This window comes from Apostichopus japonicus, chromosome 4, assembly GCF_037975245.1.
Source record: "Apostichopus japonicus isolate 1M-3 chromosome 4, ASM3797524v1, whole genome shotgun sequence".
Lineage (NCBI taxonomy): Eukaryota > Metazoa > Echinodermata > Holothuroidea > Aspidochirotida > Stichopodidae > Apostichopus > Apostichopus japonicus.
Window position 1 is genome coordinate 6,767,365 of NC_092564.1, and position 23,282 is coordinate 6,790,646.

Sequence of the window (23,282 nt, forward strand, 5' to 3'; positions counted from 1 at the left end):
TGTTACTGTTACTTGTCATTTAGCCCCTGAAGATGATCCTGCTAGGATCAAAACGTCAGGCTAACTTACTTTTACACATTCTCCTACACAGGCTCTCTAGTGGATAAGCAGTTTGCTAACAGTTTTGTTTGATTTTGCTATACCATGAAGTTTAAAGAAAAACAACTAAAAACGAAAATATTTATTTGATTGCATAGTCGCTTGGTAATGGCGAATTAAAGGAATATCTTACAATTTGCTTTAATGTTAATTTCATTGATTAATATATTATTATTGATATTTTATTTTTTATTTATCTTCCTAAATACAGTTGGAAGGAGACTGTACTTTTACTGAATGCGCCATTTTTTCTTCATAGTTAACATTTTTTTTTATGCATTTCTGTCGGTTTCATGGGGAGGGGGTGAGTCAGAAAATTGTAATGTAGTAACTGGTTTTCAAAAGACAAATTTATCAACTTACTACTACTACTAACTGGTTTTCATGCAAGATAGTGTTTATCAAAAAAGGCACTATTTATTCCTAGTTTAATAGTTTTCGTTAAATCAAATTAATACAACTGTGATCGCTTTTAAGGATAACCTGTGTTTTTTTTAACGTTTAATATGAATATATTACTTTCCATGAAAGCTTTACCGTTGAACCAAATCTTAAACCAGATTTAGTAGTATATTTTAGAATTTAAGTATTTTTTGTTTCACTCCAAGTAGGCAGAACGCTTAAGTTTTTTGTTTGTTTGTTTTACTGTTTTTAACCATATTTTATCAAATATACAAGAAGTTTACGTGTTTACAAATCAGTATTTATTCATTCTGTATTTGTATTTAAGTGAAACATTTTAAAAACGTTTGAACTGGCTAAATGAAAGCAGAATCTGCAAAAAATATATATAACAAGAAACGTGCTAAATATTCATATTTCAGTGTAAGAGCGGTAGAAATGGAGTATTTATTTGAACTTATTTTAATAAGACATTTCTACGCTTTCTGGTAATATTGCTGTAAAAACAACGAACAGTCGTGAATTCTGCCATAAAAAGAGTAACAAGTATACAATAAAACAACTTGGACCAAAAAACAAATAATGTTTCTCTTTCCAGTATTTTGTCAGGAATTTTATAAAAAAATTGCTTTGAATTGATAAGTAACCTATTAGATGTAATAATGGTTTAAATATAATCAAGGTCTTAAAAATATGTGATTTCTAAAAAGTCTGTTATCCATATTTTATCCATTTCCATGGAATTTTGATGAGACAAGTATTTTTCATTTTTCAACCAGAAAACGATGATTCAATCGAGTAAACAAATATTAGGGTTCTTTCTTGTTTCATAAATATTTTGCTGATGGGAGGTCTATGATAATACCTGAATAATAACCGAATAAATTGATGACGGAAAGGTCAAAGGGTCACAATTTTCATCAAAAACAATTGACGAAACGATACTTAGGATGTCTGATTCGATCTCGTCTTATCACTAAACTTGATTCCCTTTAGAACACTCAAGTGGTAACTTTTTTTTTCTTGCTATTTCCTTTAAAAAAACACGTTTTCTTTACTAATATACATAAAAAGAGATATTCTATTAAAATCGGTGTGTTCTACAAGGTTGACCACCTTCAAACCTGCCAACAAAGTCTAAAGACCGTCCCATTGCGATCATAAGAGTAACAGGTGGAAATATAGAAAAATATAAGAAATTATTCAAAATTTATTACCTCAACTTTTTAGTGAAGGTTTTTATACTTCAATTTCGCCTTGAACTTATATACTTTATTTTTATATCTCTCTTTTGTTTCTTCATATTTTTTTTTCCTTTTTAATGTTCACTTTTCTTCACGGGTATATGCATAACGTCGTATAAAAAGAACAACAATAAGACGTTAAGATGAACCGAATGGTATATTTATTAATCATCTGTTTGTTTGTTTTATTTAGGAAACCAAAATTGAGGGAAAGTATGTGTTTTATCGTTATTCTCATGTTACGAATATGATTCATTTTTTTGATGTTTATGATGGGAAGTAAACGTTAAACAAAAAGAAGAAGAACAGAACTTAAAACAAAATTTTGAATAAATATACACATATCTCAAATTACAGAAGAACTTGAAATTTCGATCGCCGAAATTAAATAATAATTGAAATTTGGTTTGAAATGTCATCGCCTTGTAAATCGTGTCCGTTGTTGATTTTCTTACGAGGTATCTGATTGGTCCATTATTGACTGTTGATTTTTTGGCTACTTATTAAAAAGCGAATGTTCTCAACAATAGGTGTAAATGTATATTTACAAAAGGTATTTGTTTACAACACAATGGTAATTGGTTAATTATTGAAAGTTAATGTAGTTTTTCTGTTAATGTGCTAAAACAGCTCAGAAAGCTTAGACAGTGACGTGTGAATAACAATTTATGCGCATGCGCTCTACCAAGTGCTATATTAGCTAGAACAACCACTAGTGTTCTGTTAACTATTTATCGTACCAGTTTGTTTTTCTAATGGTCGTCAGAAACCACAGAAAGTTACAAAGAGGAACAAGGAGGTTAATTTACAAGCAGTTATTGTTTTAATTGTAGTAAATTTTCAATCATACTAAAATCCACACACAAAAAACGCTGTCCATTTGCGGGGAGTTGTTCATTTCGACACTATCCTATAACGTTTTAAATAACTACATAAATAAAAGTGCAGTTGTTTAGTTTTCATTTTTCAAAGTTCATTTCTGAAAAGTTCACCAAGTTTGAAAGAATTTTTGCCCTGCGTCTTGCGTGTACTGACGCATTAATATGAAGGAAAACTCAAATTTCTGGGCGACGAAAAGTTTAGAATCAAGGGATATCGTTATGACTCAATATGCGTAATGTTTATTTGACGTCAAAGATCTACAAAATATTGCATGATTTTGGCCAATTACAATTTGATTTTATAGTAATATTCTTGCTTTTAAACAAAAGTTCAGGGAAAGTTTGAGATGGAACGTAAATAGCTGCTCTGACCTAAACATATAGATTGTACACCTAAGTTTATGGTAGAGCATTGCAGTACTCTTATGTCATAATGTCATGGGTTCAACTTATCTTCTTTGGTAAAAAAAAGTGAAACAGTTTTTAGTTACAAAAATATTTCCCCTACTTGATAAGCTGATTACATTACTCTAGAAGTGATAAATGTTTGATTATTTTCCATCAATTTTATTAACTTTTATCCAATGTACAATTTCGAACTGTTTTTCTATGAGTTCCCAAGTATGCTTTCATTTCATTCTTAATTAGTTTATACTATTCAATTAATCAAAATTGAATCTTAAAATAATGAACAAAGACTTCTAGTTTTTAGATTTAATGTTTGTTTTTGGTTTTGAGTAAGTAATTAACAGTAACCGTATCGAAGATACATGCATAGATCATAAATGTATAAAATTTTGAAATTGGTTGCATATAACAAATATTTCTTGACTAAATAATTTTCTTCTGTGTGGAACAAACCTTCGTTTTTTCAATTAAACTATTATTGCTCAATGACAATCCAGTTGTTGGAAAAATATTGATTTACTCAAAACTTGCAAAATGTCTAGTTTAAAGGCACACAACAACACAAACAAGAACAATCACACAAGAAAAAATATGATCATTTAGTGGCTAGTGCACAAAATATTATACAAATAATGAATGGTTTCCATTCGTGCAATAGTGCAAATATTTCATGAGTTGAAAGATGGAATTTGTTCCATTCAACGAGGCGCAGCCGAGTTGAATGGAACAAATTACATCTTTCAACTCATGAAATATTTGCACTATTGCACGAATGGAAACCATTCATTATTTGTTTTGTACAACAAATTATATTAAGATGGGTAAAATGCACTCATGCAACAGATTGTTTTGAACAGACAGGTTTCTCTGCTCTCTTACCATTGAAAAAAGTGCTACCAAAAAAGTATAACCCATGGTTCTATTTCATAGAGTGGAATAGAGCGGATTGTGCATGCAATCAACGAGCAATTGACCAATCAAATGACCAGAATACAATTAGGTGTTGTATAGTATAATATATGTCCTTTGACATCGACCGGGGTACGAATAAATAAGCAATGATGACGTGATTAAAAGAAAATAAGAATTTAAGAAATTCAAAGAGTAAAGAAGAAATCTATTACCTTGGATGTTAAATTCAGAAGTAAGAAAATGAAAATAATAGGTTGAAAGATATCGATTTAGCCCAATTACTTTGCTGTCACTTATGTTTAAAATTTGAATATGAAATAATATGCATATGTTTCAAAGGACAACTACGTCTGGGAATTATACAAAATGACATTTCTCTCCCTAAAACGTCAATATTGGTTTAATCAAAACTCGAAAATATATTATTTCGAGAGCTGGTGAAGTCAGTAAAGTTTGTTTAGTTAGTTCGTGAACCTGAATAATCTCTTTAACATTATTCTACTTTCTTCTTAAAGTTACAGTGAGGAAAGTTATATTTGGCATGATAGGGTAGAGCTAATAACAGTATACACACAGGGAGTAAGTACATTTGATTAATCCTACATTTAGGACCACAGTTTGTATTGAATTGAATTTACACACAACCTGATTGTTCCATAAAGGAAAAGACAGGAAATAAAAGACAGGAAATATCATGTACCTGAAGTCATACCTTTATACAAAGCATGCTACTTGAAATCATGAAATCAAAACAGCGAACGATAAATCAGGCATCAGGTTTGAAAATTAAAATCAAGTTTGCATATACAAATTTGTCAGCCAAAAGCTTGTTTGATTAAATCTTAAAGAAATTGTTAGTACCCATAAAATAGAAATATCGGATGGATAATATATTTATTTTATATTTGATATCTAAATTAAATTTGTAATAACATAAATAACCAAATATCGATAGCTCGAACTCATGAAAGCTATTGAATTCATACGTATCACGGAATCATTAAGTCACTATTTTACATTGTATAATACATAATAATATTTCAGAATTATAACTCGTCTTGTTTCAATATCTTACCAATGTTTTCATTCAGATTGTTTTGCAGGCGCGCACGAGGTTTTGACGCAAACATATTTGCCCTTAACCAAAAAGGATGTAGTCTTGTAATACTATGTTATATTTCCCCTATCACAAAAACTAAAAAGACTAAAAAAATATCAAGAAACAAGATAAAAAAAACACTGTAAAATATTTTGACCTTCACTTCTATGGATCATTTTAACTTTCTGAAAAACTTGAATTATTATTACGTGAGTAATAATAAAAAAATCGAACAAACGTTGATTGTGCATCAAGTTTAATTGAAGTGAAGTAACTATGATGTGTTTTCTTAAAGAATGCACCAACACCATCGGTTAGTCACCCTATAGGAAAGTGCGTGACAATTCCGTTAGCACCGACACGCTAACCACAATGTCACGTCGAATTTTATTGAACTGATCGTTGTCCGACGCCTTTAAAATTATTAAATCTCTTTTCATTTAGTTTTTTTGTGTCATATATTGTACTTTCTTTTAAAAAATAGTGGCATTAGCATGATTTCTGAAAAATGAAAAGAAAATTTTCATTACTCAAAGGGATGAAAAATTCCCGACTGTTGGCATTTCAAGGTTAGAGGTGACGAGCATTGCGTCGCATGTGAGTATCAGGTACCGAATTGGTTAATTTAGCACACACAAAAATATTGGTTGGTAAATGTATTAGCCGCTAAAAAAAAACTTGCAACGGAAATTGGCAAAAATTAAATTAAATCCCGAAAATTACAGGTCGACGACTTTATTTTCCTACAATTCTATAAATATTATTTTGACTTCGATTTTTTTTTTGTTATTATTATTATTACTAACATTATTATTTTTTGTTAACAGTGAGGGACAATCATTTCTCATTATGTACATTGTACATGGATTGAGAAAATTTCTTTTTCAATTTTATTTCTGCATATGGCATTTTGTAAATACATGTATAGACTGATTGAAATGTGAATATTGTACATTGTCAAGAGTCTGCACAGAAACCCATTATCTGTAAAGTAAAAACCTACCTCTAATTTGCATATAACTATCGGGCGAAAGTTGCTATCGTTAGTAACTATGTAAAGGTAAGTTTCGGCCATTGGCCATTGGCTGTAGTAACATGTGTATGTATAATGGAACTGGAAATTCTGTTGTTGCTATTATGCAGCGAAACAACACCAACAAATGAATAAACAAGGTCTGATGAATTGCTTCGCGAAGGAGATTACAGTGTCCAAAAGTTGTCACAGATTCCCTAACATGCATTCTAATCACTATTGCGTACCGCAACTATTAAGCATCTTGTGCACATACTGCCTATCTTGTAATGTAGTGAGATGTAGCGCAACTACTCCACACACAATTTAAGTACAGATAAATGTGCATGTATTATATACATACGTCATATTCATTGAGAATGCAGCAGAACAATATTTTATCGTTATAAACTAAATAGCTTTGTTCATTTCTATGTTTTTAGAAACAACGGGTGTTTGACTGACAATTAAAGCGATATGATGTATTCTTACATCGGTTGACCATACAATATAAACAATAAACATGTAACATTAGCATAAAGAAATTCAAATAGTTTACATAATTTCTCATATAGGCATATGTATTAATTTTATAACAGATATCGTCTCATATCGATTTATAGAAAATCGGTCGACATATCGTTATTTTATCAGCATCATATGTATCAGTATGTCACAATTTTCGATATGACATCACCAGTGACGTCATTAAACAACGGCTTATACGATATATATGCACTTGTTCGTATGACCACGTATCCACAAAATAAGTAAATACACTAAGTTATGGACAGTCGCCATTTGTACTAAAGTCTGTATAAGCAAAAAATAATTTAATAAAAGTGAGAATAGATTACTGATACAGGATATTGTGGAAATTCAAAATATCCTATAACGACCAAACATGGTCACCTATATTGAACATTTGAGACTTTTGATATTGTCACTCTCAGACAAGTTTTGTCTCCCTTATCATTAAACGGCTACCTTCTTCTTACTTAATAGCAAGGAATCTGTCAGAATATACTTGGAAAACTTGGGAAATAGTCGTAATTATTTGCCAAAAAATTAAGACATAATTAAGATCACCTCATGCAGACCAAAGAAACAATTTGTTTTTGTCGATTCGTTTGTGCAATGGAGCTTTCGGATTAACCTTCGGCTTTTGTCGCTAAATGCACTTTCACATACTGCTTATAGGTATATCTGTTTTTTCTTAATATCTTGTCTGTTGGGAAAACGATCAGAGCACTATTTCGGATGTTTAGCACTCGGTGTCGTTGTGAAATTGGAACCTACTACAGTTGCCCTTTTACCCATTCAATCTTTGTGAATAAAACAACCCTTTAGCCTCTTCGAGTAATTGCAGACGGGGAGATTTTAATGGCCTCAAATCTTTGGGGTTTAATTTACGAAGCAACCTGAATGGTAATGAACCGACGTGGGAGTCGTTACATTATCCACGTTTACATGCATTAGGTCTGAATCTGTCAGTGTACACAAGATGACAGAATTAATCTAGCTTATCGAAAATGCTATACACTTGAACTAGGAAAAACAACAGTGTGTGTAGGAGCTTGACAAAAACTATGAATCATTTAAATACTAATAAACACATACATATACAACTTAGAATGAATTATATGCAAGACCTTAAATATAACTTCTTCTTCTTTTATTCTTTTTTTGCGTGGGGGGGGGTGGCATTAATTTTCGATTATTGATTATCAAAATAATATCGATATATCGCAAAACCCAAAGTTAATTATCGTTATGGAACAAAATCAAAAAGATTTAGTTTTGTTGGACCTTTTCAGACAAGAATCAAATGTTATGCTGATAACGTAGAATAAACGATTTCGTTTTTTTGGCAAGAAATTATTTTAAGAGACGGTTTGTGAACTTCAGTGTTAATGGAAATATGAACTTTTGCGTTACAAATCTTGCTATGATATATATTAAGAATATTAGTTTCGAGGGAAAAAAGGAACTTTTCTGTATATTACTATACTACTTACTGTCAGAATGGTACGGAATTTAAAGCAATCGTTAGAATTTTATTCAGAGAGAAACAGGCGGAAAATGCAAATACACAGTTACCATAGTAATATCAAACGACAACATGTATTTTCTATCTGTTCACGGGAAGTTTTGGAAATAGTAATCATAACTTTAAAACAATGGAGACATTAGAGTGTATCATTATTTTTTAGGTTGTATTGGGAGATGATCAAATTAAAACGAGTTTGCTTTTATACTTTTTCTCATTTGAAAAACATCTCAGTTAAAACAGACAGATAATGATTTCGTTCACTGCAGATTCTACTTTAGCGCTTATAACAGAAAAGAAAAACAATATGTAAAACAGGGTTATGTCATTAAAATTTGGGAAGAAAACCGTGAATTATTAATTCAAATGTAAGACAAAAATTAATGTCATGAACATACTCCGAATGTTACATATTTTTAATCCATTGAAAAATGTTGGAATTTTTTTGGGGAAAGTGAAAATGGTAACCATAATTAGCATTCACTGGTTTGCACTGTCTGCCAAAACTTAAAACACAAATTTTCCACTTGTCTCATTGATTATGTCATTTTGACGTCATATTTTTAGATTAGTATATAGTTACAACTAAGTTATCTGTTCTGTTGTTGCTAAGTTTCTCAAAGTTGACCTTGAAATATTATTTCTTAATGCTTCTTCTTCATTTTAACCTCTTCTCTTCTTTTTTTGCGAATTGAATTTTACTTTTTATTCTTTAGTTCATTCTCTTGAATTGCACGGACACCATTTGTAGTTTGTCCATACCCTTGTTTTATCATTTAAGCAAGCATTGTCACCTCGAGTTTACGATGATTTGTTCAAAGAGAAAATAGAAAGACAAAAGACAAAATTTAAAATCATTAAGAGAACAATATTTTTGTACAAAAATTGCCGAGTGCATATAAGGCTGATTTACAATATTTAATCTGTAGCAATTGCTTCGTTTTCTTGATATGTGAATAATCTCCTGGGATTCAACCTCACTATCAGGCTTTGAAAAAAAAAAATAGGATACCTTCCTAGAAGTGTATGTCGCTTTATCTTGTATGTGAATTATCGAATGTCTATTCACAATACAATATGGCATAGATCACAAGTTCACGAAGCACATGGCGTCTTTTTATAATTGATTTTTATCAATATTCCAATTCCCTTAACAGACCGAAAAGTATCATAAATAGAGCCAGACGGGATATTTAGCAACTCCTTTGAATGGACGTATAACCTCTCACTATATACCGTCTTAACGAAATCGGATATCGGAAGTTTGAATTTTAAGTAGCAGAATACATGAAGCGCAATTAACTAAATCTATCCTTTGGGAAAATAACTTTAGAAAAAAGGGAATCGGATTTATATTTGGCTATTTTCTTTTTGTATTTTCTTTTAAGTAACCTTTGATTCAGATTTTTCTTTGCGTCTGATATTATGCATGATAATGGATCTCTCTCTAATACTAACCTATAAAATGTTAAATTACATTAACGACTGTCGTGGTGTTTTGAAGTTATTTACCGCCCTCCGCGGTTCTACTTCAGTAAAAAGTGAACTTAAACGTATTTTAAGTTACAGATTTTGGTTTAATCGATCTATCGATTAGATCAATCTTTTCCTTCATTTTGTTTATTTTATTAATATCTGATCCAATCATATAATAACACTAAAGTTTAATTTTCGACAAATGAAATTTCAAAATCTGATATTTATAATGCCAAGTTAGTGCTACTTTGTTAAAAAGTAAACTTTTGAAGGTAGACTCATCTAATCAGGCGATCAATTGATAGACTTGTAATTTCTTCCAACGGTTAAGCTGAAATTGAAAGCAATGAAACGAATTTACATATTCAGAGATTTATTACATGTTCGAAGTTTCTTACTTGCCTTAAATTTAAAAAAAAATATAAGTAGTGGATGAGCATTTTGCTTCAAAAGTTAACGTAAATGTAAAATGAATTTCGTTATGCTAAAGACTATATATGTTGAGATGTTCTTACAACTTTTCAGCAATAACCTGTCATTTTTTCTGAACATTCGTGACACACGTTTTAGTTTAACATATTCTTTTTTAACTCATTGAGTTGGAATTCTTGTCATTTACAAAAGTTTCCAAAAACTTACGATAAATATTGCTTTTAAGATTAACAGATATATCTTAATTTGCACTCATACGTTATAATCACAAAAAATAAATATACACGTTGTATAGTTTAAAAAGAAACCATTTGATTATTTATTCTTCTGAACTAAACGTTATCTCTGTCACGTGATCAAATTACCATTCCAAATCAAAAAGAAGGCAAATGCCAAGGTTAGCTGTATCAGTGTTTTGTTTAAACATTTATATCATTAGTGTTGATACAATTCTGTGTATAAAGCTCAGCCTGTCACGTTCGCAACAATATCTCTACACACTATATGAGAGTCTTTTTATATTCACTGATTTAATGCTCCTCCTTGCAGGAAAAACAAACAAAATACTAATTAACAGAGAGAACAAATCTAGTTAATGAACTGTTCTATTTAGAAACAATATCATTAAAAACTTAAATAAATTCAATTTAGACTAATCCATCAATAAATTGTATAAGTAAAATATAAAGTATATAAACAAATTATCACTATATGTATAGACCTGGTTCAATTCTACACTGCGCAATCACGTCTTACGTAAAACGTCACATATCTAACAGATGGAATTAAGTAATTATGTCTTAGCTGACAGTTTTATTGTTTTAAAAAGTATAACCACCATAGCCAAGATATAATATAGTCCCAAGTCTTTTGTTTGTAGTATTTAAATGTGTTTAAGTCATTTTGCATATCTATATTCATACGTGGCTATCATTTTTCACCCACAATTTGTATTGCTAAAATTAACGGTGGAATTATTTTAGAATAACAAAAATACATTATTTTCTCCTCTTATTTTTGTATTGATATATTTCTTATCATTCTTGTGTCCTTAATAGACAAATATGTTTTCTTGCTATGAAAAAATATATAGCAGAGTTCTGAATTTGTTTCTTTAATTCTCTCTCGCTTTTGTTTCCTTACAAACTGAATACTTAACGTTCTCTTATTAAGTTCTCAGTTCGCTAAAGTGTCCCATCCGCTTTCATCTTATTAGTTGACAGTTGTTGCCATTTTCAGGTGGTTATGTAGCAAATTATCAAACAGATTAAAGTGTAACAATAATATCGTATAAAATATCACTATGGTTTTTAACGATGACGTACAGTGAATTAATAAAGAATTTAAACACAGAGTAACCCCTTAAAACAGGCTCCATTGAATTTGACATTAGTTTTTATTCAGTTATGATAAGTGTTTCTACTTATCATCTCCTCCTGTTTTTTTTTTTTTTCCCCTGACATCTTTGAAATATTAATTCAATGATGAAATTCAATTTAAGACGTAATATAGAACCATAAAAAATGGGTGTTTGTGTTCTAGTTGATGGGAAGAGATGATATGAGGAGAAGATTCAGAGACCGGGGTTCTCTCTTGCCTCTGTTTATATTTCGATTTCCATGACCTGTCGTCTCCTCAAGTCCTAAGTAACCATGACTTGCTTTTCGCTAGTGAAAACAAAGACGGAACCACATCAATACCCGAATACCGCATCAAACACACACACACACCATTCTCTGTCATAACCGAATGAGGGGAGCCCCTGCCAAACTTTGTGGTCGTCCACATATATACTGTATAGTCTATAGTCCCATAAGAATGGGAAAACTATACCCAGCGTGTGAAATCTGTGGTATTCCTTATAAAAAAAAGAGTCCAAAAGAGGGAAGATCAGAAAGAGAAAAAGAAGACGAAGAAAAAGAAGAAGAAAACCCCGATTCACTACCTCTGTATTTTGACAATTTTTTTTTATGGCTCGTTTTATGTTTCTTAGTCTAAATACAAGAGCAAGTGAATTATGACAAGGCTAGACAATTCTGAAAGAAGGTTTACTTCCCGTTGTTCATAACTTATGGTCCTGTGAAAAGCACGCTGAAATACAAAGCTAAAGGTTCTCTCTGGAACAAAAAAACACAAAGAAAGAGAACCAAAAAAAAAAACTAGAACGTATCTAGGTTAATGGGAACTTGAAAATTATTACCAAACGATAGCGGAACCGAACAGGGTTTGATGGAATCTCAAAGAGATAAATGGAAGAAGGGCTCTTGAAAAAAAGAACTTGAGCTGTCAACTACATATCCATCCGGACGATTTCACGAGAAGTTTGTGTTTTTTTGTGAGTTAAGAATCACATAGTGCAGTTCTGATCTACACGAACTTCTAGTCGACATTCAGATGTAAGAGAAGGGGAGGGGTGGGTACCTAGGAGGGCGCAATTGATGAAAGTTTGTTTTATCGAAATATTTGAGGTTCTAGCCTTAGAGCAAGCAAGTTGAACCCCCCCTCCCCCTCCCACCACCTTACAATTCTCTGACGTCATAATGAATAGAGGTTTTCAGAAAACGGTACCAATATGAAAATAAAATGAATATGCTATAGTATCCAGTTCATACTTAAAATGTCAATACGGCCAGGAAAGAATAATGAAACGGAGGATCAAGAATGCCATCAAATTACACTTTCTTTGTTAATTAATCTACTGTTTTACAGCGAGTGTGATCATTTACTTCGATATAATAATAATTGTCTAAATGGTTACGTTGCATATTTATGCCAAACTAAAGCTAAGAACTCGATAAACCATCATTTCGAATGTACTCAGTATTAACAAATGTTACGATTAAATTTGATCTTTTACATGCAAAATCGTGCTTCAGATAAAGCAAATTTACTGACCAAACTGTAAAACTTATAATATCAAAATAATCTTACCAATCGGCAAAAGAAATCATGTCACAAACATATAGTTTTAAAAATAATAATAAAATGTATGATGTTACAGAGCTTGTTTAACTTAGCATATTTATTCAACTCGCGGTTTCATAACTTACGGTAATTCAGTTGTTTAGATGCAAAACCTTTGTTAATAACGAAGATTTGAATTAGTTTATTTTTTAATTTAGGGCATTGCGCAATAATCTGTGATGTCATACATGAACGACACCAACAACTACTTTTGTATTTCTGAAACGAAATGAAAATCAAATGATCATATCACCATAATTGACATATGTAACCGAATTTTTGTTGTTGTTTTTGTTATTGTTTTTGTTATTGTTGTTGTTAAGGTAAGTGACGGTCAACATTAAACGGTGATTTCATTTGTGAAGGGTCCCTCGTGACATAAAATACATAGAAATAAAACAAAGACAATTTGATGTTTTGTCTTTGTATAATATAACAAGTTATTGCGAATTTGGTTTTCGAAATAAGACGAATATATATATATATATATATATATATATATATATATATATATATATATATATACATATACATATATATATATATGTATGTATATGTATATGTATATATATATATATATATATATATATATATATATATATATATATATATATATATATATATATATATATATATATATATATATATATATATATATACTTTTTAAACTATTTGAGAGAGCCATTTCTTATCAACTTACTTACCCACTATGAATATTCAGTGTTTTCATCCTTGTCCTTTTCAGCCAAACGTATTTCATATTTATTTTTTTTGTACTGAGTAAAAAGAGAAGAAAACAATTTGGGGAAAATATTGGGGACGAAAATTAATATGGAGGTACATTTGTATCGAGAATTTAGATAGAAAGCTTTCAAGAAAAAAGTCATAAAAAGATACATTTTTACATTGGATAAATATTTAAAGCATCAACATATTTGGACATTTCTAAGCTTGCTCTTTGCAGTGTATTATACTATTGTGAAAATTGTCTGGAATATAAGGTAAATCAATTTGGTTGATTCGTTCGTAAAAATCTAAATGTTTGCTTAGTTCTCTCGTATACGAATTTCATCGTTTATGCACATTTTGGTTAGACTATTTCTTTTCCCAGTGAATAATTCATTTCTACATTATAAGAAACAAAAAGGATTTATTTCAGCTCACCTGTCATGCATTCATTGCATGATGCATACATGTTAAATCGATATTATAGATTCAAAATTTGTATTTCTACGATAAAAAAAAGAAAAGAAAAACGACTAGGGCGTAGTTTCGACATATACAGATTCAGAAAATAGCCATCTGTTTGTTTTGAAATGAATTTCAGCCACCTGAATGTCCCATTAAAATGTGAAACCTTATTAAGTATTGATATTATCATTAATATTACATTAATATTACATAAAATTACAACACGATTGCATTAAAAGACGAATATGTTTCTGAATTGACATTGATGGAGGTCTTTATAAGTTTTCCGGTATGTGAAGCTTTAATGCTAACATTCTACTAACGTCAATTATAAGTAGAGTAATTCAAACAAACGGAAATCACTAAAATGAGAAATTATAAACAAAGTTTGAAAGAGAGAAGAAATGTTAACGGCCAAAATATTAATATGACAATTATTATAAAACAAGAAATGAGATGATAACATTTGAACTAAGTTTTGACTTGATTTACTTTATGGCAATTTTACACGAAGTTTGTGATGATTTGACGACGGGTTTTTGTTTAAAGTTCGACCGTTAACGAGCCAAAAGCTATGAATCTGGTCACGTTTTCTCCATTTTATTCATCTATAATGTCGAATCAATTCTTATTTTACAGCTGACATTATAGAGGTTTAACTAGTAAAAAGCCTGTGATCGGGAACAGATAACCGGTCTTTCTTTTCTCTCTATTATAGGAAACGCAATTTTTATTATATTTAGTATTTAATAATGGTAGAATTTTTCTTCTCTAATATCAGTAAGTTCTTAGCAGTCGTATCCTTAAAGTAGCTTTCTACGTTTGGTCACGATTTTAAGCCAAGCCTAAAAGAATATATATAAAAGATAAGAATATAGTTGGTCAAATAAAGACACTACTCTTATACCTGTTGTCACCAAATGAACGGTCAATGAAGTTTCTTAAAAAAAAAAAAAACATTAGATCAAGTATGGTTTCTGATACGTTTTACAAGAAATTTACTTTTTCAATATGTTATTCGTCTCCGCAGCCCAGGAATAATTGTTAATATTAATTCATTCTTTAAAGCCTTTCTATAACGATATTCCAAAACTGTTTTGAACTTCACATAAAACAAGGCCAATATGAATGCTAACATCGAATTTATTCGAACATTTTGTAACTCATTTTTAAAGTATTATTTAAAACCATTAATTTTGTTTTTCTGTTGATTTTAGGGTTCGTCTGATGAGCTGACCCAATTAAAGGTCGGTGAGTTAAACTAGACAATACAAGATACAAAACATGACTGCGGTGTAGAATTGTTGTTTTTAATGATCTGATTAATTAACACTGTGCATAAAGTAATTATTTAAGAACAACAGTCATCAGCAATATCTTTAACGTACGTTCAATATCGTTTGTATATATGCAACACGGTGACATGGCGAAATAGATGGCGCTATTTGTTAGAATTGCAGGAGCGCAGATAACAAACCGTTTGCAGTTACGTAACGCATGATCATGCTTACAGCATTCACCAATGATTTCACCTGTAATAATATCAAATTCAAAAATAGAAGCAAATTTTACATATTTTTCTCATTTGTTCCCCGCAATTTTAGTGGACATTTTGGAAGTATTTAAATTGTAGTTGAGGAACTGAGGATGTATTTACTTGACCTATTGGAAAGTTTTCAGAACTGTTTTGCTTTCTTCCTTCTATTTCGTTTTCAAGTTGATCTAAATGACACAGGATACTAATGTAACAACAAAATGAAACAGCCCATACAATACCAACAGAAGTGTTCTTTAACCATTAGAATTCAAATATAGTGGTATCTATATTCATTGAAGATATACAAAATCATGTATAATTTGTGAGAATGATACAATCCCTTTGATGGACCGCACACCTGGATAAACTCATAATTCATACATGTTGTATAGGAACTGAGGGTTACCGTATAGTGGTCATATTTTATAGCTTTAAAGTAATGTACACTTTTACTATACAGGTCCGCAGACTGAGGAACGTATACCGTATAGGGTGTTAGATGGGGGCATTGTACTCAGTCATCTGTGGCGTGGTTCGAAAAATAATCAAAGAATTATGTTATATTAAAAGTAGCAAATTTTATATTCAAAATCACAATCTTTAAAAGTTGTATTTAATGTATTACAAAAAGTGACAACATTTGAGTGAAGCGACTGAGGGTTTAATACAGACTTCATCTTTCTATCACTTACCGTACATGTCCTACATATGTAATTATGTGACCATAATGACGAGCTTTTGGACAGCCAGAGAGAGGGTGAGGATGTTGAGTTATAATGGCGGGGGTGGGGGGGGGGAGAGAATGAGACATATGTATATATATAGGAAACAAGTCACCTTACTTTTCCAATCTTACCATAAAATGTGTCTCGGTACATTCTTATTACAGAAAATTGTGCTTGATAATACTCATTCAAAATGACCCGATAGGGATGATTTAGTTGGCTGTTGCATGTATTTCTTGTTTTGTTATACGGGGAAAAGGAACAGGGGTGCAAAAACAGGAACGCTCCCCTTCTTTCCTACACCACACTGCTTCCTACTATGAGCTGTTTAACCAGGGAGTTGTTATGGAACAACTCCCTGGTTCAATGTTATCATGTATTTCAAATAACGTGAGAATCAGATGAATATATCTCTCTTTCTCTTAGTGCTGTTATTATTGTTATTATTTTTACCTTTCTTAGCTTTTACCATACGCAGAGAATTGCCACTCGGTTAAGTAGCAAACTGCTCCTTTAACCAACAGCAGTCTGTAGATTGTAACTCATTGAGCCTAATCGACACTTTCGCGTGGGTTGCAAAAAATATCGGATTTTAAAGAGACACGTATAGACAAACAATCGAAGCAGCCCAAACAAGTTTGTTTTCTTTTTAAATAGCGGCTATGTTTCAGCAAGTTAGTTGTCATCATCGGCGGCTAACACCAAAGTACACTTGGGAGGTAAACTATTTGAGACTCTCTCTGTTGCGATCTCTGGACACGTTCCTTACCCTTTCACCTTTCACCTAGTAGAGAGAGGTGGAGAGAGGGACAAGTTTTCAAATTTTGAGCCCCAACGGGATCGTTGATGTAATGACAATTTTTAAGTAAAGTGATAACGAACGGGTGGTCAGTCAACCTGTTGCCAGAGAATATTCTAAAGAGATGGCAACTGAACGAAACTAACTCCCTGGTATATCCCGCTTGTCTCCTTCTCCTCTTCTGATTTTTACATCTTTATTTTATGCGAAACCCTTTTTTTTAACTCAGCTACTTAAATTTGAAGGAAAAAAAACAGGCGAATGTTTTGGGTCAGTGTGACACCCAAGAACAAACTAAGCCTAATAGAAGAAAAAAATATTATTTATGGAATATCTTAATAAATCTAGTTTTGTGTTTTCAATATAGGCTGTTCACCTTCGTTAATGTATATAATGCTTCATTAATATAAATTAAGTGTTTATGTTAGTTCCTTGGTCTTACTTGTTAATTAAAGTATTATTCTGCGTTTCATTATTGACACGAATTAAAGTGATACCTTCACTTGTTGTCTTAATCGTCTTTCCGATTCTGATATCAAATAGTCAGTCTTGCCCCAATCCTCTCCCACTTCCAAAAGATTCAGAAAATGGAAAGTAAACAAAGCCTGATGTCAAGTCTCTGTTGTTTACAAATAGAAGAGAACTTGATTTAAGGCTGTGTATTTGGAAAGACAAAACAAAAAATTGTATAAAACCAGCGAAAACTTACAACCCGTTCTATCAACACACACTATGATAGCCAAATTTGTTTCAATTCATAATACCATCATGAAGGCCACACCGATTGGTGTAAGGATAAACGCAGACTGGACTTTAATGCCTGCCATTTGAGCTGATTTCCTTATGCTCCAAAAATATTCCATAAATCCCATACAAGGCAGAACAACTAGATGGACCCAGTGAGAGTAACATAAGAATAATGGCGCATAAGTGGAGACGGTTGGAATCTGTCGAATTGTGTTTTGCATATCATTAATGCTAATACGAAAACTAGGACGAGCAAAAATGTTGACTACCGAATAAAACCATTTATTACTTGCTAATGAGGCCCATTTAGTTGATCATAAAATCCTGGGGTGTTTCTTATATTGGTAACCTATTGTCCAAACACATGAAGTCCCTTGTAAAGATTTTGGCCCTTTCTGCCAATTAAAATTATATATTGCATATAAGGGAAATTTGTCGGGCAAATGTAGACTTTTTTGTTCTTCTTTCTTTGAACAGTTTACAGTTTCACCACGTTTTGCTTAAAATAACAATCTCGACAGTATATCTTCGAGGAAGGGTATAGCTAGTTGGGAAGCTATTTCCATGCTCAAGGGATATGTGTAGTGTTTCATTCCAACGCCTTAATATACCGGGTACTATTGTGTTTAAGATAAAGAATTGCCAGTCCTGTTGAAACTCTCTTTTTTTTATGTAAATTTTATGATGATGAATTTAAATCTGCACTTTTCGTTGCGTTGTATAAGTTTTGGATCACTTATACCAAGCCATGTAGTACTGGCACATGACTGGATACATATATGATTCATCATCCGGTCCCAACAACCTGCAGGGCTACTCGTAATATTACCACGAGTTGTTAACCGTTTAATACCGTGCTAAATGCCCCCCCCCCCCCCGTTCTTTGTTTGTTGTTGTTAATTGATGTCTAATTTCATCTTTTCTCGTTCTTTTTTGATGAAATAATGACATTGCATGGTAAATGTTTTTAGGGACTCATAGGCCGAGTTTGGCATCGTTCTCTAGATTTCGACAAATTCAACACAAATGACAGTTGTACCTTTTAAGAAAAGTCACCCAGGAAAGAACCTGGGCACGAAAACCAAACTACCGAACGACTGCTCCGCTCTCAACCCCAGTCCCCTTGCATCGGGAATGTGACTGTGTGATCATCGTCGGGTGTGTATCACCATTCCCCTTGAAAGGGAACAGATACTACACATGATATTAGACAAAAGGCCGAGAAGCACATGACAGTTGTTGATAAGTAAATGGAATCAAACACGTACCTTAATATAGAAAGAAGGAGAAGAACTATGTGCATGCGCATTACCTTCCCTTCGTTACGTATCCAAAAATAGAATGAATAGTGTAACCGAAAGCCACTTCTTAAACGTAAAAGTTTCATAGTGTGTTCTCTGGTACTCGAAGTTAAAATCTCTGGCCGTACACATCTGAACAATGACGGATATGAACATTATCCGTAAACATCTGCCACTTAAGGTATATATAGTTTTGAATCCTCAGTTTAAAGTAATGGTTGCAATGAATAAAACACAGTAAAATTATCAAACTTGTTTGGACAAACAGTGTTAGAGCCCCATCATACGTGTTTGGTTATAGTCTGTGTCAGTTGACATTCCATGAACGGTAGCGTTTCATTGTTCACCAGAAAGTAAGCCCATTGACTTGCAGAAAATAATACAATGGCAACTAGAACTAGACAATTTATCGATAGGAAGGGTTTGATCACTGCCTTACAGAACAACAGGCCGACTGCATACTTAGATAGGCTGATAAAACCCTCAATCAATGTGTTAAATGGTTTAAATGGTCGACAAGGTAGTTTTGCTGTTCAACTTAAACTATTGTAAAAGAAGATATAAAGGAATCACAATAAACGCTTTGCTCCATGTATTCTATTGATTAAAAAGGTAAATACTGTGCTGGTTCAACAGTCTTTAAATTTGATTTATATGTATTGAACGAAACCTTTACCTGTTCCATATTACTGGTGGGGGGGGGGGGTTGATCTTTGGTATATATCTTCTAATTTCACTAGTGTTTCTACGTGGAATATTTTATTTTACTAAGGTTCCTGGAGCTTCAGGGCATGTGAATCACCGTGAAAGGTTTGTAGCTTTTTGCTTGGCCAACAAGTGATGCCTTTCAAGTGAATTGAGCCCAGCTACAATGTGTCAACTGAGCTGTTCACCAACAAACCAAGGATAGAAAACTTAACGCGCCTCTAAATATGGTGGCGCTAGTTTAGAACTGAACGCTGTTGTTATAGAAACTATTATTAAGTCTCTTAAAAGCATCCGGACATTCGATAGAAGGGCGAATAGCGCCTCTTCAGGCCATGTATTCAGTGGACGGTGGTTGCACTCATGCCGGTCGCACAGCGTGGTAAGACCCGCTGGCCTAGTTTTTATTCCTAGGACGAATAAGGGTTTCAGGTTTTTCAGGAAATTTACAAATTCGTTTGAAATCAGAGTTAGGGTTTAGAAAGTGGGTTAGGGATCTAGTTTCTCTGAAAAAGAAGGATTGTCGTTCATAATCTGGGGTCAAAACTAGGAAAAAAGGATTCAGAACATGTTTTTTGAAAAAGCGTCACATGTTTGGAATCCAGGGATTTGATTGGCCGATGCCCTTATTCGTCCTAGGAAAAAAAATACGCGACCCGCTGGGCCATAGGCAAGGATGAACGCCCTCCATCAGAACGCCATTGGTCGAGTTGACCGACCCTCTTCGCATCCTCCCGGGTTCTTTTGCGACATCAAGGGAGACATGGACCCGGGATCCTAGGCCACAAAAAGTGCCATACCACCACAGGAGCGTTATGAACTCCAGTGTGCCTTGAACCCTGGCACGATTTAAACGACCGGCAGAGCAAGAAGAGTCTTTCATCCGCACCTTTATAACACCGGCCATCACGTCTGCTTGTCAAATATGTGGTTCAATTAATATATAAATACTTCAAAGAGGAATATGCGAAAGGGAAAAGAAATATTGCATAAACTAACTTTAGATGGATTCGAGTCCGGAACTCCAGGTTATCAGTTCACATCTGTACCATCTGAGCCACTGGACTAGTTACTACTCAGTAAGCTTAAATTTGTCTTCACTGTTGGACAATGTGAATTCATTGCAATAACTTCCTCTGCTCAACAAAACTCCTCACAGACTACCGCCCTCACAATGGCATAATGTTTGAGAATTCGTAAATCTACAATGAGGTTACAACTTTTCTTTATTTCATCACAACATACCTGAGAGAGGGTTTTCTTTTAAAGATCTCAATGTACAATAGGCTTACACTTCAATGATATATTGATGACTTCGAAGCAGGTATAATGACAATGAATTGATTCCATTAAACTAAAATGATTTTTGAAATATATTACAGCACACAACAAAAACAATGATGGTTTCTTTGAAAGATATGTGCAGTTTTACTCTACAATGCTATTGTTGACTTCGAACCAATGATGCAGTTGTATGCGCGCAGTTTAAAATAATGATGATAATGCGTGTATAATGCTGCTTACGCTAGCAAGAGCGGTTTGATTAATTGAGAATTGACTAACTCCCTGACAATACTTTATTTAGACTGAGAACAGCTGGAGCCTGAAATTCTGGCCAATACTAATATGAATCCTGTTTAGTAACATGAATGGTTCACAAGTTTTGAGACCTAATAGTCGGACATTGGAGATAAAATGTCAACTTGAAATATCAAGGAATAAGTCGAAAAATCCGTTCCGAAATACTGAAGGATGTAGTCTGTGGAAATTTCGAGATGAAGTCATTGAAATTCTGAGATGAGAAACCAAAACTTGATTATTCCAGGCAATACATATATATATACTGTAATATCACATAGACAGAAAATATCAAGGTGGATTATAAGCATTTGGTTGAAAGAGTCATTCCATTACAGAGAATGAAAAGGAATTTGCATTATCACCACAACATGCGGAACAGAGACCGTTTTGAAATTACCCAGCCTGGTCATATTGGATTGAGCTTGAGGTCCTGTACCGAGCGATGAGCAAGGCATTTACCTATATTTCCAGGCAGGCAAAGATAGATTCTTACAATGGAATGGAAGTACATATTGTAACATTACCGACATGATAAAATAACCTTATTGGGCGACGCGGAGTCGACGTGTTTGCCTAAAATTCTTCATAATATTCAGTTAGGTTCGTCTTAGATGATTGTTAGCCTTAATATTCCAGTGACGCAGTTACACCAAGTCAGTAAGGTCAACCAGTTTATTCTCGCTGTTCTTTGATATAAGCTAGCTGAATTATGTTCTAAACCAGGGTTGTCCAACCTTTTGCTGAGGAGGGCCACATGGAATAATTATGATGAAGGAGGGGGCCGCATGAACCCTACGCTCGATATTTCGATTTTTTGCCCGAAGCCCAAGGCAACAAAATGTGAGCACTGCGCGCGGAGCGCACTGATTTATTTTCCTTCCTGATAAAACAGATGAATAAAGTCCAGCCGCCCCCCTCCCCTCCGCTGAGAGTGTCACACAAACTGACCTGTTTGCAGTTTTTTGTACCCAGAAGGTTCGAATGATTGATTATATAGCTTCAAATTGTTATCAATAAATCTGCTCACTAAAATTTCGCACCGTACAGCATCTCTGGCGGGCCGGACGCAACCCTGCGACGGGCCGGACTGTGGCCCGCGGGCCGTAGGTTGGACAACCCTGTTCTAAACCATATTACGTAATGAAGAACTATTGTACTACAAGAACCGGGAATTTTGACTAACTGCAAAAAGTAAAGCTATAGATGTTGCATCTTCACCACCCTCTCATTTTTTAAGCTGCAATCTCTCTTCTCGTTTCGCAACAGCGGATACGACTTCGCACTTTAATATCGGATTTTCATAAGTGTTAATGTAACAGAGCGCCATCTATTTCAAAAACTCAAGTTCATATTTCTTCTGTACTGGAAAACGGGTACGATGCTTTAATTTATGAGCAACAATCCGTATTGCTAACAAGTTTGTCTTCTTTCTTGCTTTTTTAATAAGTTTGATAGGACGAGAAATTGGAGCACGGATATTTGCCCACGTCTATGCTAAAATAACTAAGTTTATTTTGCTTTAACGCAACCGAAGATGATGGAATGTATCGTCACCCCCTTACACAAACACATGATCGTAAATATACAGTAACTTCATTACATATAGTGTCAAAACAAATGTTTAAATTATTGATACCCTCTGGAAGAAAGTGAATAATATTTCGAAACAATTTGTTTTGTAAGTTAATAACGGTTTCATTGCCTGTCAGGCCTACCT

General features: G+C 33.0%; 1 long non-coding RNA gene across 1 annotated transcript in view; it reads right to left on the reverse strand.

Annotated features, from left to right (window-relative positions):
• Positions 1–19,568, reverse strand: part of LOC139966296 (uncharacterized) — a 37,791-nt gene extending 18,223 nt beyond the window's left edge. Inside the window, exons 1-2 of the long non-coding RNA XR_011792536.1 lie at positions 19,247–19,568; positions 13,684–13,755 (exon numbers count right to left, since the gene is read on the reverse strand). This is a non-coding gene — a long non-coding RNA (uncharacterized lncRNA). The remainder of the gene's footprint in view (positions 1–13,683; positions 13,756–19,246) is intronic.
• Between the last annotated feature and the right edge of the window lie 3,714 nt (positions 19,569–23,282).